Here is a 13,813-nt window from a genome sequence, read left to right as displayed (position 1 = left end):
AATTTAAAGTGATGGACTAAGAAATCAGGAATTTCAAAAATCCCTCTGGGCATAGAATAGTCGAATCATAATTCCTGAAAGCATGGTAAGAGGTACTTAGAACATCAGAACTGAGCAGGCACAGCACAGAATTATTAAAAGTAAATTGTGTGTTTGACAAAATTGTGTGGAATAGAAATTTGTCATCTGTCATATTTCTAAATGTGTAATGCAATAATGTGTGCATTTTGAACCAGGCTTCTGAAACTCCATACTATTCACGTCAACGCATACAATGCATACAACGAGCAATTAGATTTTTCCAAATTTATTGAAATCTAAGAATAAAGAAGTTATATGTACTGCAATTTTAAAAAGACCCTTGGTCTGACCACACCAAGTATTCTATGTGCAGTTCAGAGGTCTATCTGCCACCGGCATCAACACAATGCACTACTTTGGTTCAGGTCCTATCTACACGACAGAAAACAGTTCATCCAGGGAAATAAAGTCACATCCACAAGTCCTCATCCACGCTCTGGTCACATCCCGCATCGATTACTGCAACGCCCTCCTCACTTGCACCTCCAATAAACTTCTTCATCACCTCCAATGCATTCAGAACTCTGCAGCCCGGATCATCACCCGCACCAGATCATCGGACCACATCACACCCATCCTCACTCAGCTCCACTGGCTCCCTGTGCACCACCGGATTAATTACAAGATTTTACTGCTGACCTTCAAAGCCCTACACCACCTTGCTCCCCAATACCTCTCTGACCTGCTGCTACCATACACTCCTTCCCGGTCACTTCGTTCCTCCTCAGCTGCAATTTTAACTGTCCCCACATTTATACTCAGCACCATGGGTGCCAGAGCCTTCAGCTGCTCTGCCCCTCGTATCTGGAACACTCTCCCACCTCCCATCCGTCACCTGGACACTATCGATCAATTCAAATCACAACTCAAACACACCTGTTTAGATTAGCATACCCGACATAACTTCCACCATGTTCACCCTGATTTTAATGACTTAAAATATTTTGTGTATTTTTTATTTTTTTTGTTTTTTGTTTTTAATCAACTTGATTTTAATATTGATAAATGTATTGTGATTTTATGTCCTGTAATGTGTCCTTGGGTGTCCAGAAAGGCGCCAGCAAATAAAATGCATTATTATTATTATTATAGGAACAGAATTAGGATATTGGCCCATCAAGTTTACTCCACCATTCAATTAAGGCTGATCCCTTCCCTTCTCCCCATAGCCCCTGAAACCCGTACTAATCAAGAATCTATCATTCTCTGCCATCAAAATATCCATTGACTTGGCCTCCACAGCCATCTGTGGCAATGAATTCCATAGATTCACCACCTTCTGCGTCCTACCTCCGAGCCGCATCTTCGCCCCCTCCTTGCGGCCTACTATTCGGATTGGCGTGGACCTTCCTGTTGGAGACCGGCCAGAGCTTTGAGCTGCAGCTTCAGCACTGAGGTACCATCATGGAGCGGGGCGATGCCTGACATGGAACGGGGCGATGAGGAGGGCTCTGACACGGGTGAACACGAGAAAAGCTGCAGGCCCCGATGGCATCTCGGGGCGAGTAATCAAGTCCTGTGCTACGCAGCTAGCTCCAGTGCTCACTACATTATTCAACCTCTCCCTGGACAAGTCCGTGGTCCCTGCCTGCTTCAAAAAATCCATCATTGCACCGGTACCAAAAAATGCCTCCCCAGCCTGTCTGAATGACGGTAGTCATGAAATGCTTTGAGAGGCTGGTGAAGAAACACATCTGCGCCTTCCTCCCTCGGAACATGGACCCGTTGCAGTTCGCATACCGTCCGAACAGATCCACGGACGATGCGGTCTCCCAGGTTCTGCACACCGCTGTCTCCCATCTTGACAGCCAGAAGGGGGGCTACGTGAGGATGCTGTTCATAGACTACAGTTCAGCCTTCAACACGATAGTCCCCACCAGACTGGCCGGGAAGCTAATGGAATTGGGGCTCAACACCTCCCTGTGTGCCTGGGTCCTGGACTTTCTCACCGCCAGGCCCCAGGTAGTCAAGATGGGAGGGAATACATCGAAGTCCCTCACCCTGAGCACAGGATCGCCCCAGGGTTGCGTCCTCAGCCCCCTATTTTACTCCCTGTACACACATGACTGTGTGGCTAGGTTCAGCTCCAACTCAATAATTAAGTTTTCTGATGACACTGTGGTGGTGGGCCTGATCTCAGACAACGACGAGAAGGCCTACCGGGAGGAGGTGGCTGGTCTAGCACTCTGGTGCCAGGATAACAGCCTCCTCTTGAACATCAAAAAAACGAAGGAGTTGATCATGGACTTTAGGAGGGCACATCATCCGAGGACGTACACTCCATTGAGGCTAAATGGGGATCCCGTGGATAGGGTGAACTGTTTTAAATATCTGGGAGTCCACATCTCCGAGGATATGACATGGGCATCACACGCCTCAACACTCGTGAGTAAGGCAAGGCAGCGCCTTTACCACCTCAGGCAATTGAGGAAATTCAGAGTGTCTCCGAGGATCCTCCAGTGCTTCTACGCAGCGGCGGTGGAAAGCATCTTGTCCGGGAACATTACCATCTGGTTTGGGAATTGCTCTGCCAAGGACAAGAAGGCTCTGCAGAGAGTAGTGCGTTTGGCCGAACGCACTATGGGAACTTCACTTGCCCCCCTGCAGGAACTATACATCAGGAGGTGCAACTCCAGAGCCAACAATACCATGAGAGACCCCTTCCACCCCTGCAACGGACTGTTCCAGCTGCTACGGTCAGGCAAACGCCTCCGTTGCCATGCGGTGAGAACAGAGAGGTTGAGAAGGAGTTTCTCCCCAGAGGCCATTTGGACTGTAAACGCCTATCTCACCAGGGACTAACTCTACTGAACATTTTTCCTTCCATTATTTATTATGTAAAGGTATATGTGTGTTATGATTGTGTTTATAGTTTGTTTGATTGTTTGGTTGTTTGTCTTTTTGCACAAAAGTCCGCGAGCATTGCCACTTTCATTTCACTGCACATTTCGTATGTGTAAGTGACAAATAAACTTGACTTGACTTGCCTTACCCGGGTCGCCGTGTTAGAGCTCCGGAGTGCTGGGCCTGCCGACTTCAACATCGTGGAGCTGTGGTCTGCGGCGGTTTCAGCCGCAGTGGCGCTGACTTTAAACACCGCGGAGCCTGGGATCTCTTGCTGAGGTCGCCAGTGTTGGAGCTTCACCCAGTGTGGCTCGTAGACTTCAGGAGCCGCGCGCGGTCTCCGGGAGGAAGCGGCCGTTTTGGAACTCCAAACCGCTGACAGTGTTCTTCTATTCTGACGCCGGAGTTCCATCATCCCGGCGAGTGTCCTGAAACATTGGGCTGCCGCAGCGGCAACTGCGGAGGCCTCAATAGGCCCCGAACACGGGTGAACGTCGAGGAAGTGGATTGAACTTTGGTGCCTTCCCTCACAGTGGGAAACGTTGATCCCGCTGTGGGGGGATGTTTTTTATGTTTAATGTTAAATTCTATAATGTTGTTTTTATTTTATTTTTGTGCTGCAATGACAACTCAAATTTCTCTACACAAATTGGTGTATGTAACAATAAATGTCCTTTGTCCTTCTGACTGAAGAAATCATCCAAGAAATAAGTCAATATATTATGGAGAGTGTCATTGAGATTCAATTCACTGATTCTTGGCATGTGTGAATATTCCATGGGTGAAAGGAATTTGATACTGCATTGTCCAGAATTTAAACTCAAGATATGATTCCATGTAACATGTAACATTTTATGATGTACTTAACAGGGTGAATGTCGGGAAATCAATAACTAGGAGTCACTGCCAGAGCCAGAACTGAGAAGTTATGGATTTACATGTATCCTCTCCTTGTTGGGCCACAGATACTCAGTTGTTGCGTACACATGAGATGGAACTTCTTAGATTATTGGCCTCTGTGGGAATCAAGGGATGTGAGGATAGTATGGAAAGATGAAGTTAGCGTCAAAGATCTTCTTGAATGCTAGTCATTTTCAAGAAATGGAAGATCAATTCCACCCACCACCCATTTCTGGCACTCTCATGACTGTAAAATTACTAAGCAATGTTTCTTATTCATAATTGGCATGCACTCTTAAATAAATGAATGGCATTTTATTAAAATGTAGGCAGCTGTTTTTTTTTCACCATTTGGCATAGATTAATGCCAGTATGTATTCTTTAGTTTCTGATGCTCTACTATAACAAATCTGCATAATCCTGGAATTGATACGATTTCCATATTTTATGACATGGAACAACAGCACCTTCACAATTAACTCGCAGGTAATCAGTTCTTAATAAATTATCCTTGTTTTGATTTCAGTGTGGTTTAGTAAATCAATCTCGCCTGGATGAATGCTTGTGTTAAGTTGTAAATAGGTAATTGGTGTTGAATTCCTATTGTCAGCCCCAGTAGTGATTGTCAGAGCTGTCAACCTTCATGCAGCTGAGCGGTTGATCCTGAAGAATGGTGCTTGCCCATGAGCATTTCTTCAACCTGTCCCTCCAGGTCTCTGTGTTACAGAGTCTTGTCTGCCTTGAATAGTTTCTACAAGAAACAGATAAACTGTTGGAACAGCATCTCATATTCCATCTCAGTTGTCTATAACTTAATGGCATAAACATTAAATGCTCCAATATTGGGTAATCCACATCCTCTCTGTCCTGTTCACTCACCATCTATCTATCCTGGTCCTCTAACATACCTTTTTCTTTCAATAATATGCTCCAGCCCCCATCATCCACAAATACACCACCTGCCAATTACCAACAAACCCCTCCCACTGGATCACTTCCCACCCCCAATACTACTCATGCCTTCCCTCTCTCTCTTGTTCCCATCTGCATCACCTCTCCTTATTTAGTTGCTTTCTTCGCCCTCCTTTCCTATTAGATTCCAAGCTCTGCTGCCCATTGTTCTCTACATGACCTCCTGGCCTCTGTCCCTATTTTTGCCCTTCCCCCCACCAACCTGAATGTTATCTGCCAAATCACTCCTCACCTGTATCCATCTACTATTGCCAGCTCTTGCCCCAGCTCTTTAAACTGCTATCTCCCCTCTATTTTATGTCCAGATGAAGGTACTTGACCCAAAACGTCAACTGTCCATTCTCCTCTACAGTTGCTGCCTGAACTATTCAGTACTTTCAGCAACTCTCTTTGTTCTTTTAAGCAGTAAAATGGCAAACTGATCTACTTTAGTTTTACTGACTCTGTGATAAAGCTATCCATGTAGTCCAACTGCTCTGCATTTCTCCATTGTATTTCACCTTCCAGAATGTTTAACCCTATCTCATTTTTGAAAATGTTATTAAATCTGCTTCAACATCATTTCAATTATTGCATTCCATAAATAAGAGCACAGAGTATGGAAAAAACAAGGATTCCTCATATTACGTCTTGATCTGTTGTCCAATCTCCAATCTTCACTTTGCACTGGTGATAGTACACTGCCCCCAATCTAATTAAAATGATTTGCAGTAGGTCTGGACATCTTATACACTAATAGAAGATGACACAAAGCACTAAATAAAATTTGTGGAGAAGAATCGAGATCTTTCCCCATCACACAGTGAGAGAAATCACCATATTCTCTCCCACACGGTTGACCCTGCGAAAGTCTACAAAACATTATTGGAAGCATTTAAGTGACAGATCTCAGAAAAAAAGACCTAGCTGTACATTGAAACTAACCACAGATGTCAGCACTGTTGCTTCAGAGGGACAATGCTATGAGTTAGCACTATGCAGCTCATTTGTAAATATGCGTTGTTAGCAGCTAGGCTCACTGCTGGTCGTTATGAAACAATACAATTATCTTTCCAAAATCGTTCATCGTAAGCTAAGATATAATTATTATCTTTGACTTTTCTTGTTGACACAGATTTTTGTTCGGCATACAGCCTGTCAACATGTGTACATGCCCTTTTGTTGCTATGATTGCAATTTCCAAATGTGCTTTATATAATTCACCTGAAAATGTGCACAGAAATAAATCTTCCCAGAATGCTGATGATGTCAATAGCACATAGTGGCTGATAAAGCTGTTGCTCTCAATGAAAGGAAGGCACTGCTGAGCATTGGGATCTGCTCTCACCAGTCAAGCACTAACATGACTTTCATATCAAATAACAATGGATAACTAGGTAGAGCGAGTTATGGCAGAACTACTAGCTACCTCTTTGATGACCCTCGGACTATCCTTGATCGGACTCTGCTGGCTTTACATTGCACAAAATGTTATTCCCTTATCATGTACCTATACATTGTAAATAGATCGATTGTAATAATGTATTGTCTTTCTGCTGACTGGTTAGCACGCAACAAAAGCTTTTCACTGTACCTCGTGTGCCTTTGGGACAATAAACTAACCTGAACTGTATCCTTCTGCAAAATCAGCAACTAATATAATGATTGAAGCTGCTCACCAACCTGACAGCATGTTTCAGCCAAATACGAGATTAAGAAATGTTTTGCGAAATTCCTACTGATATTCAAAGGCTAGTGTTTCTTTTATAAACATACCTTTTTTTCAATTACCTGGAAATACAAGGTTGAGCATTGGAATTAATGTGCTTGATGCTTTATTTTAAAAATGCTTCTCAGTTGGAATATATCAAGTAACCAATATAGATAAACATGGAGGGCTGTGGGTTGTTGAGGAGCCCCAGGCAAAAGAAAGCAATTCTCCTTTCCACAGCAATATGCGTTTTTGCAATGCTCCCGGTGTACTATTGTCCAATAGAATTGCTGGATAGCACCACAGGAGTGACCATATTTCAGTTCTATCCTTTAAACGTGGATACATGTTCAACACCTGTGTATAATCACATAATATACACCACCCAGTTTGCACCGGTCATGAGCTAAAACAGTAGTGAAATCAAAGCGTGAATGAGAAGCTGGTTTCTGTCTTTAGCTGGAAGAGGTAAAAATTCACAGATATATGCCTGAATTGCAATTTTGCAGATATTGTGAATTCTGCATAATTAGTTCTGCTCCTCTGAACCTTTTGGGACTTAAGAGGTTAGTTTTTTTGCACTCTTATGCCCAGGTACACACATTAATTACATTAAGTATTGATTGATTGATTGATTAAAAGATGCTATCAGCATAGAGACAGGCCAACTTACCCACTAGGTACATGCTGACCATTGATCGCCCATTCATTTTAGTTCTCTGATATCCCCCTTTTTGCCTCCACTCACGACACACTATAGAGGCCAATTAAACTACAAACCTGAACATATTTGGAATGTTGAAGGAAAAAGCAGCACCCGGAAGTAACCCACATGGTCACAGGGAGATTGTGTACAGTCCACGCAGTCAGCAACCAAGGTCAGGATTTAACCCAGGCCTCTGGCATTGCTGAGGCAGCAGCTCTGCTGTCTGCACCACTGTGTGCCACTAAAAATAAGGAATGCTTCAGAAATTTAAATATCATCCTTGCACAGGGGCCATGGTGATCCTCTCTGTATCAATCCAATTTTAGTGTATGTGCTGCCAATGTGATGATTGGATTTTATTTGTAGAGGACAAACAATGTTAAAATGTTGTGCAAGCCCCTGCCAATCTGCAACTTCCTCAATATTTTCAGAAAATCCAATCACCCTCGTATATGGAATTATTAGATAACCCGTTATCAATTGACATTTACAGATAGATTTCCAAGTTTCTTTCATCCTCGACATTATACCCTGACATATTTTCTATATTCAATCCTGAAAGGGCAAGCTGTAAATGTTACACTTTACCTTCCAGCCTTGTGTTCCCAACCAGAAGGCAGAGGGTGAGGGACTGTTTCACTAATGACGTGTGCCTTTGCAGTAAAGCAATCTATGTGATCAGTCTCAAACTATAATGTGATTTTGGACAGGCTGCCGTGACAATACTTATCAGGGATTGTCTTCAGAATGCTCTGAATCAGGAAATATAGAATGTGTGAAATGTTCCTACATTCATGCAATATGTTAAAAAAATAAGGCTTACAGACTTATCAATGCTCACACGCAAGAGAGAGATAGCTGCATTGATTTTGAGTTTGACATCATGTAAAATGAGTGGAAGAACCTTCTACTTTTCTCTCAATTCCAAAGAAAATAATGAAATAGAAATTGTTTGGCTATCGGCAAATAGCCACAATGATCTGAATAGCCTCTCTCTGTACCATGATTCCATAAGATAAAAAAGGGGAAACTACATTATGAGAGGTAGTAGAGCATGGATGGAGTCTTACACACACACGCACACGTACACGCACACGCACACGCACACACGCACACACATATATATGTATATATATATCTATATTACTAAAAGTCTGTTCTTGACCGGTTTTGGCCATCTGTGCTGCGATTTCCGAGAGAACGACGCCACCTACGGCCGTCATTTTTGGCCACCTCGCTCAGAGCCGCCCTCCGCCGCATGTGTGCCAAGGATTTTTTCCCGTCGATTAAATGACAGACATATTAATGTTTTTACAAAATTCCCCATTCTCTCTGCTGCCCCCGCTGGCGGCAGGGGGGAGGGACTATAAAAGCAGGAAGTGGTGTGCCACACAGTCTCTTCAAGATGGAGGAAGGCAGAGGGTCACGTTTCTCTGAGCTGTGAATAACTGAACACATGTCTACTCAAATGTAAGTGCCCTTAGTGGTTCTAAAATGATTGCAGAATGTGTCTATTGGTTCAAAAGCTTGCAAAAAGTGTCTCTATTGGTTCTAAAGCTTGCAAAAAATGTCTATTGGTTCTAAAGCTTGCAAAAAATGTATATTGGTTTCTAAAGCTTGCAAAAAAATGTCTATTGGTTCTAAAGCTTGCAAAAAATGTCTATTGGTTCTAAAGCTTGCAAAAAATGTCTATTGGTTCTAAAGCTTGCAAAAAAATGTCTATTGGTTCTGAAGCTTGCAAAATAAATGTCTATTGGTTCTAAAATGGTTCACACTAGCGCTCCAGAAAGCGCCCGCCCTCCCCTGGTTGGATTGGCTTCGGTGTGTCTTGAAATTGAAAGGCACTACTTACTGCAAATGGTGATATGAAGTTGAAAGGCACTACTTACTGCAAATGGTGGCTTGGTTGCTTTGGCTTGAAGTTGAAAGGCACTACTTACTGCAAATGCTGGCTTGGGTGTGGCTTGAAGTTGAAAGACGCCACTTACTGCAAATGGTGGCAAGAAGTTGAAAAGCACTACTTACTGCAAATGGTGGATTGGTTGCTTTGGCTTGAAGTTGAAAGGCACTACTTACTGCAAATGGTGACTTGGGAGCTTTGGCTTGAAGTTGAAAGGCACTATTACTGCAAATTGTGGCTTGAAGTTGAAAGGCACTATTACTGCAAATGGTGGCTTGGGAGCTTTGACTTGAAGTTGAAAGGCACCACTTCCTGCAAACGATGGCTTGGGTGTGGCGTGAAGTTGAAAGGCACTACTTACTGCAAATGGTGGCTTAGGTGCTTTGGCTTGCAGTTGAAAGGCAGTACTTACTGCAAATGGTGGCTTGGGTGCAATGGCTTGAAGTTGAAAGGCATTACTTACTGCAAATGGTGGCTTGGTTGCTTTGGCTTGAAGTTGAAAGCACTACTTACTGCAAATGGTGGCTTGGGTGCTTTGGTTTGAAGTTGAAAGGCACTATTACTGCAAATGGTGGCTTGGTTGCTTTGGCTTGAAGTTGAAAGGCACTATTACTGCAAATGGTGGCTTGGTTGCTTTGGCTTGAAGTTGAAAGGCACTACTTACTGCAAATGGTGGCTTGGGTGTGGCTTGAAGTTGAATTACACCACTTACTGCAAATGGTGGCTTGAGAGCTTTGAAGTTGAAAGGCACTACTTACTGCAAATTATGGCTTGGGTGTGGCTTGGGTGTGGCTTTAAGTTGGATGACACCACTTACTGCAAATGGTGGCATGAAGTTGAAAGGCACTGCAAATGGTGGCTTGGGAGCTTTGGCTTGAAGTTGAAAGGCACTACTTACTGCAAATGGTGATATGAAGTTGAAAGGCACTACTTACTGCAAATGGTGGCTTGGGAGCTTTGGCTTGAAGTTGAAAGGCACTACTTACTGCAAATGGTGGCTTGGTTGCTTTGGCTTGAAGTTGAAAGGCACTACGTACTGCAAATGGTGGCTTGGTTGCTTTGGCTTGAAGTTGAAAGGCACTACTTACTGCAAATGGTGGCTTGGTTGCTTTGGCTTGAAGTTGAAAGGCACTACTTACTGCAAATGCTGGCTTGGGTGTGGCTTGAAGTTGAAAGACGCCACTTACTGCAAATGGTGGCAAGAAGTTGAAAAGCACTACTTACTGCAAATGGTGGATTGGTTGCTTTGGCTTGAAGTTGAAAGGCACTACTTACTGCAAATGGTGACTTGGGAGCTTTGGCTTGACGTTGAAAGGCACTATTACTGCAAATTGTGGCTTGAAGTTGAAAGGCACTATTACTGCAAATGGTGGCTTGGGAGCTTTGACTTGAAGTTGAAAGGCACCACTTCCTGCAAACGATGGCTTGGGTGTGGCTTGAAGTTGAAAGGCACTACTTACTGCAAATGGTGGCTTGGGTGCTTTGGCTTGCAGTTGAAAGGCAGTACTTACTGCAAATGGTGGCTTGGGTGCAATGGCTTGAAGTTGAAAGGCATTACTTACTGCAAATGGTGGCTCGGTTGCTTTGGCTTGAAGTTGAAAGCACTACTTACTGCAAATGGTGGCTTGGGTGCTTTGGTTTGAAGTTGAAAGGCACTATTACTGCAAATGGTGGCTTGGTTGCTTTGGCTTGAAGTTGAAAGGCACTATTACTGCAAATGGTGGCTTGGTTGCTTTGGCTTGAAGTCGAAAGGCACTACTTACTGCAAATGGTGGCTTGGGTGTGGCTTGGGTGTGGCTTGAAGTTGAATTACACCACTTACTGCAAATGGTGGCTTGGGAGCTTTGAAGTTGAAAGGCACTACTTACTGCAAATTATGGCTTGGGTGTGGCTTGGGTGTGGCTTTAAGTTGGAAGACACCACTTACTGCAAATGGTGGCATGAAGTTGAAAGGCACTGCAAATGGTGGCTTGGGAGCTTTGTGTTGAAGTTGAAAGGCACTACTTACTGCAAATGGAGGCTTGGGAGCTTTGGCTTGAAGTTGAAAGGCACTATTACTGCGAATGGTGGCTTGGTTGCTTTGGCTTGAAGTTGAAAGGCACTACTTACTGCAAATGGTAGCTTGGGTGTGGCTTGGATGTGGCTTGAAGTTGAAAGACACCACTTTTTAAAAAATGTTGAGAATCTCTCTCCTGTCAATCACTCCATGAAAGCCACACCTTTACCGGGGGGGGGGGGGGGGGAGCAGCTGGCGCGCTTTAGCTGCCGCTGCTCTCTCTTCACATTGTGTTTTTCGATTTTATGTCTTTGGAGTGATTTCTGTCTTTAATTTGTGTATTGGTGATGTCCTTATTATTTATTTTTCTCCGACTATATGTTTTTTTCTCTTCTGTTAATTTCTGTAAGGTGTTCTTGAGACTTTGAAAGGCGCCCGAAAATAAAATGTATTATTATTAAGCACTGCAAATGGCTGGTGGTTTTGGTGGTTGGTTCGAAGTGAAGCACTGCGAATGGCTGTTGGTGGTGGTGGTTGGTTCGAAGTGAAGCACTGCGAATGGCAGGAGAGAGATTCTCAACATTTTTTAAACACTAATAACACTTTTATTTTTCATTGATGGGAAGAATCCTCTGCACCTGATGAGCGGCGGGGGACTGAGTAAGATGGCCAAAAATCACAGCTGTAAGTGGTAGCGTTTTATCAAAAATCCAGATACAATGCAAACAGGAAGTTGTCAAGTTATCATCACCACCAACAGCCATTCGCATTGCTTCACTTCGAACCAACCACCACCATCAACACCCATTTGCAGTGCTTCACTTCGAACCAACACCCCCCCCCCCCCCTGTATAAACTGGCAAGATGCAAGGTATTGAAATCACAGCAAAACATATTAATTTTCAACAAAAGTAGCTGTGTTTTATCCTGTCTGCTTAGTATTCAACAAGGCCTGGTGAATCATGGATAATAAGACAAGGAATAGTATGACTGATTTTTAAAGGGATAAGAGCTAAGCAAGGGAATTAAGTCGGAAAAAGCTAGCAATAAAGCATTATAGATCCATTAACCAAAACTGACACTAAAGCAAAAGGCTTACACTAAGTACTTCGACATGAAAAATGTTCACAAAAAGGAAAATGACAAGATTGAAAGATTAGAAAGGAAGTCAGATAAACAATTAGCAATGCAAAGAGAAATTCTAAATTAAGTTACAATGGAATATAAAAATAGTAAAGATTTCTGCAGGGATATTCATTATGTAAACATAAAGCAGTGCCTCCATAGATGCTGCTGCACCCGCTGAGTTCCTCCAGCAATTTTGTGTACCTCCAAGCAGGATTATGGATAGGATCATTGAATAATGGACGTGATAACGTAATGACAGCAATATTAAGTTATTACTTCCTCTCAGTACTTACCAATGAGACTAACATACCAGATGAGTTGTTGGAATAAGAGATTAAAACAGATTTAAAAAACACATTTGTTATCACAGAAAAAAGTAGGATCATTGATAAACTAGATTCATTGCATTTGTACATTTAAACTTTGAGAAAATATAGCAGAAGCACTGTTACAGATAATATAATAGAAACTATGAGAAAGAGTACAGTGTCTGCTAATATGATTCCTACATTTAGAGAGAATTATAGGACAAATCAAGGAAACATTCAGTTTAAAATCAGTGAGAGGCAAATGATGCATTTTCGTTCCTCAGAGATGAAATAGAAAAAACATCAATAAAACTGAGAATATAATAAAGAGAGTTCCAAAGAAGCTTCTTTAACCAGATATTAGTTAGAAGTTCAAACTTGCCACCACAAAGTAGATGATCGACTGCATTCGGATGCTTTTAGGAGAAAACTAGCAAAGCTTGAATTATGGCAGCATCCAGAAGAAATCGACAAGCAACTGGCTTGCAGGAAGTCAATGATCCTTGTAACTACCACTGGTGGGGGTTCTTCATGTTGCTGAATGCTTGATCAGGTGCAGGAGATTAAAGTAGGCTGTACCTTGAAGCTCCAGAAAGAGAGTGCTGGGGTGACTAGAATGCTGATGGTCGTAATAATCTTCTACTCTGCATACATCTGATGGGCATTAACCTAATTATTTTCTGTAGAATCCACAGCAGTGAAATAGTTTAAGTCAAGTCAAATTTATTGTCATATGCACGAGTACAGTGAGGAACAGGTACAATAAATAATCTTGCTTGAAGCAGCGTCACAGGCACATATACTCAGACAAAAACACAGACACAAATTATACATGCATTATACATTATTACACATGAAATTGTGAAGGAAAGAAGATTGTGCAGAAAACCAAGACGTAAGTTCAAAACATAATAGTAAGATTAAACGAGAACTTACCAGTTTGAAGTTTGATCTTTATTTTATGAGGAGTTACGATGAGGGATTACGTGAAGAACCCGCCAGCACGCGTGCGCGACATTCTTCAAAGCAGCGGTGTGGAATCACAGAAATTGTAATTGAAGTAAACATAGTAGAGACAAGGAGAACTAAGATACCAGTTGACCTTTATAATTAAGGGTGGGAGCGGAGGGCACGTAATCCCTCATCGTAACTCCTCATAAAATAAAGATCAAACTTCAAACTGGTAAGTTCTCGTTTAATCTTACTATTTTACTTCGGAGTCACGTGAGTGACTACGTGAAGATTTTAAAGCTCTGTGATTTCAAGCCGTGGAACAGACCATGCTTCA

At 42.6% G+C, this 13,813-nt stretch overlaps 1 protein-coding gene and 1 non-coding gene across 2 annotated transcripts in view; both read right to left on the bottom strand.

Moving 5' to 3' along the window:
* The window catches only part of LOC116990921 (cadherin-12-like), an 878,073-nt gene that overhangs the window by 553,595 nt on the left and 310,665 nt on the right, over nt 1-13,813 (bottom strand). The gene's annotated exons all lie outside the window — the stretch shown is intronic.
* On the bottom strand, nt 7,437-7,543 carry LOC116970553. Its single transcript, XR_004411181.1, has one exon. It is a non-coding gene; the product is annotated as a U6 spliceosomal RNA (small nuclear RNA).

The sequence above is a fragment of the Amblyraja radiata genome, chromosome 2 (genome assembly GCF_010909765.2).
Source record: "Amblyraja radiata isolate CabotCenter1 chromosome 2, sAmbRad1.1.pri, whole genome shotgun sequence".
Classification (NCBI taxonomy): domain Eukaryota; kingdom Metazoa; phylum Chordata; class Chondrichthyes; order Rajiformes; family Rajidae; genus Amblyraja; species Amblyraja radiata.
Note: the sequence above shows the minus strand (reverse complement) of the source record. Positions and strands in the feature narration are given on the sequence as shown.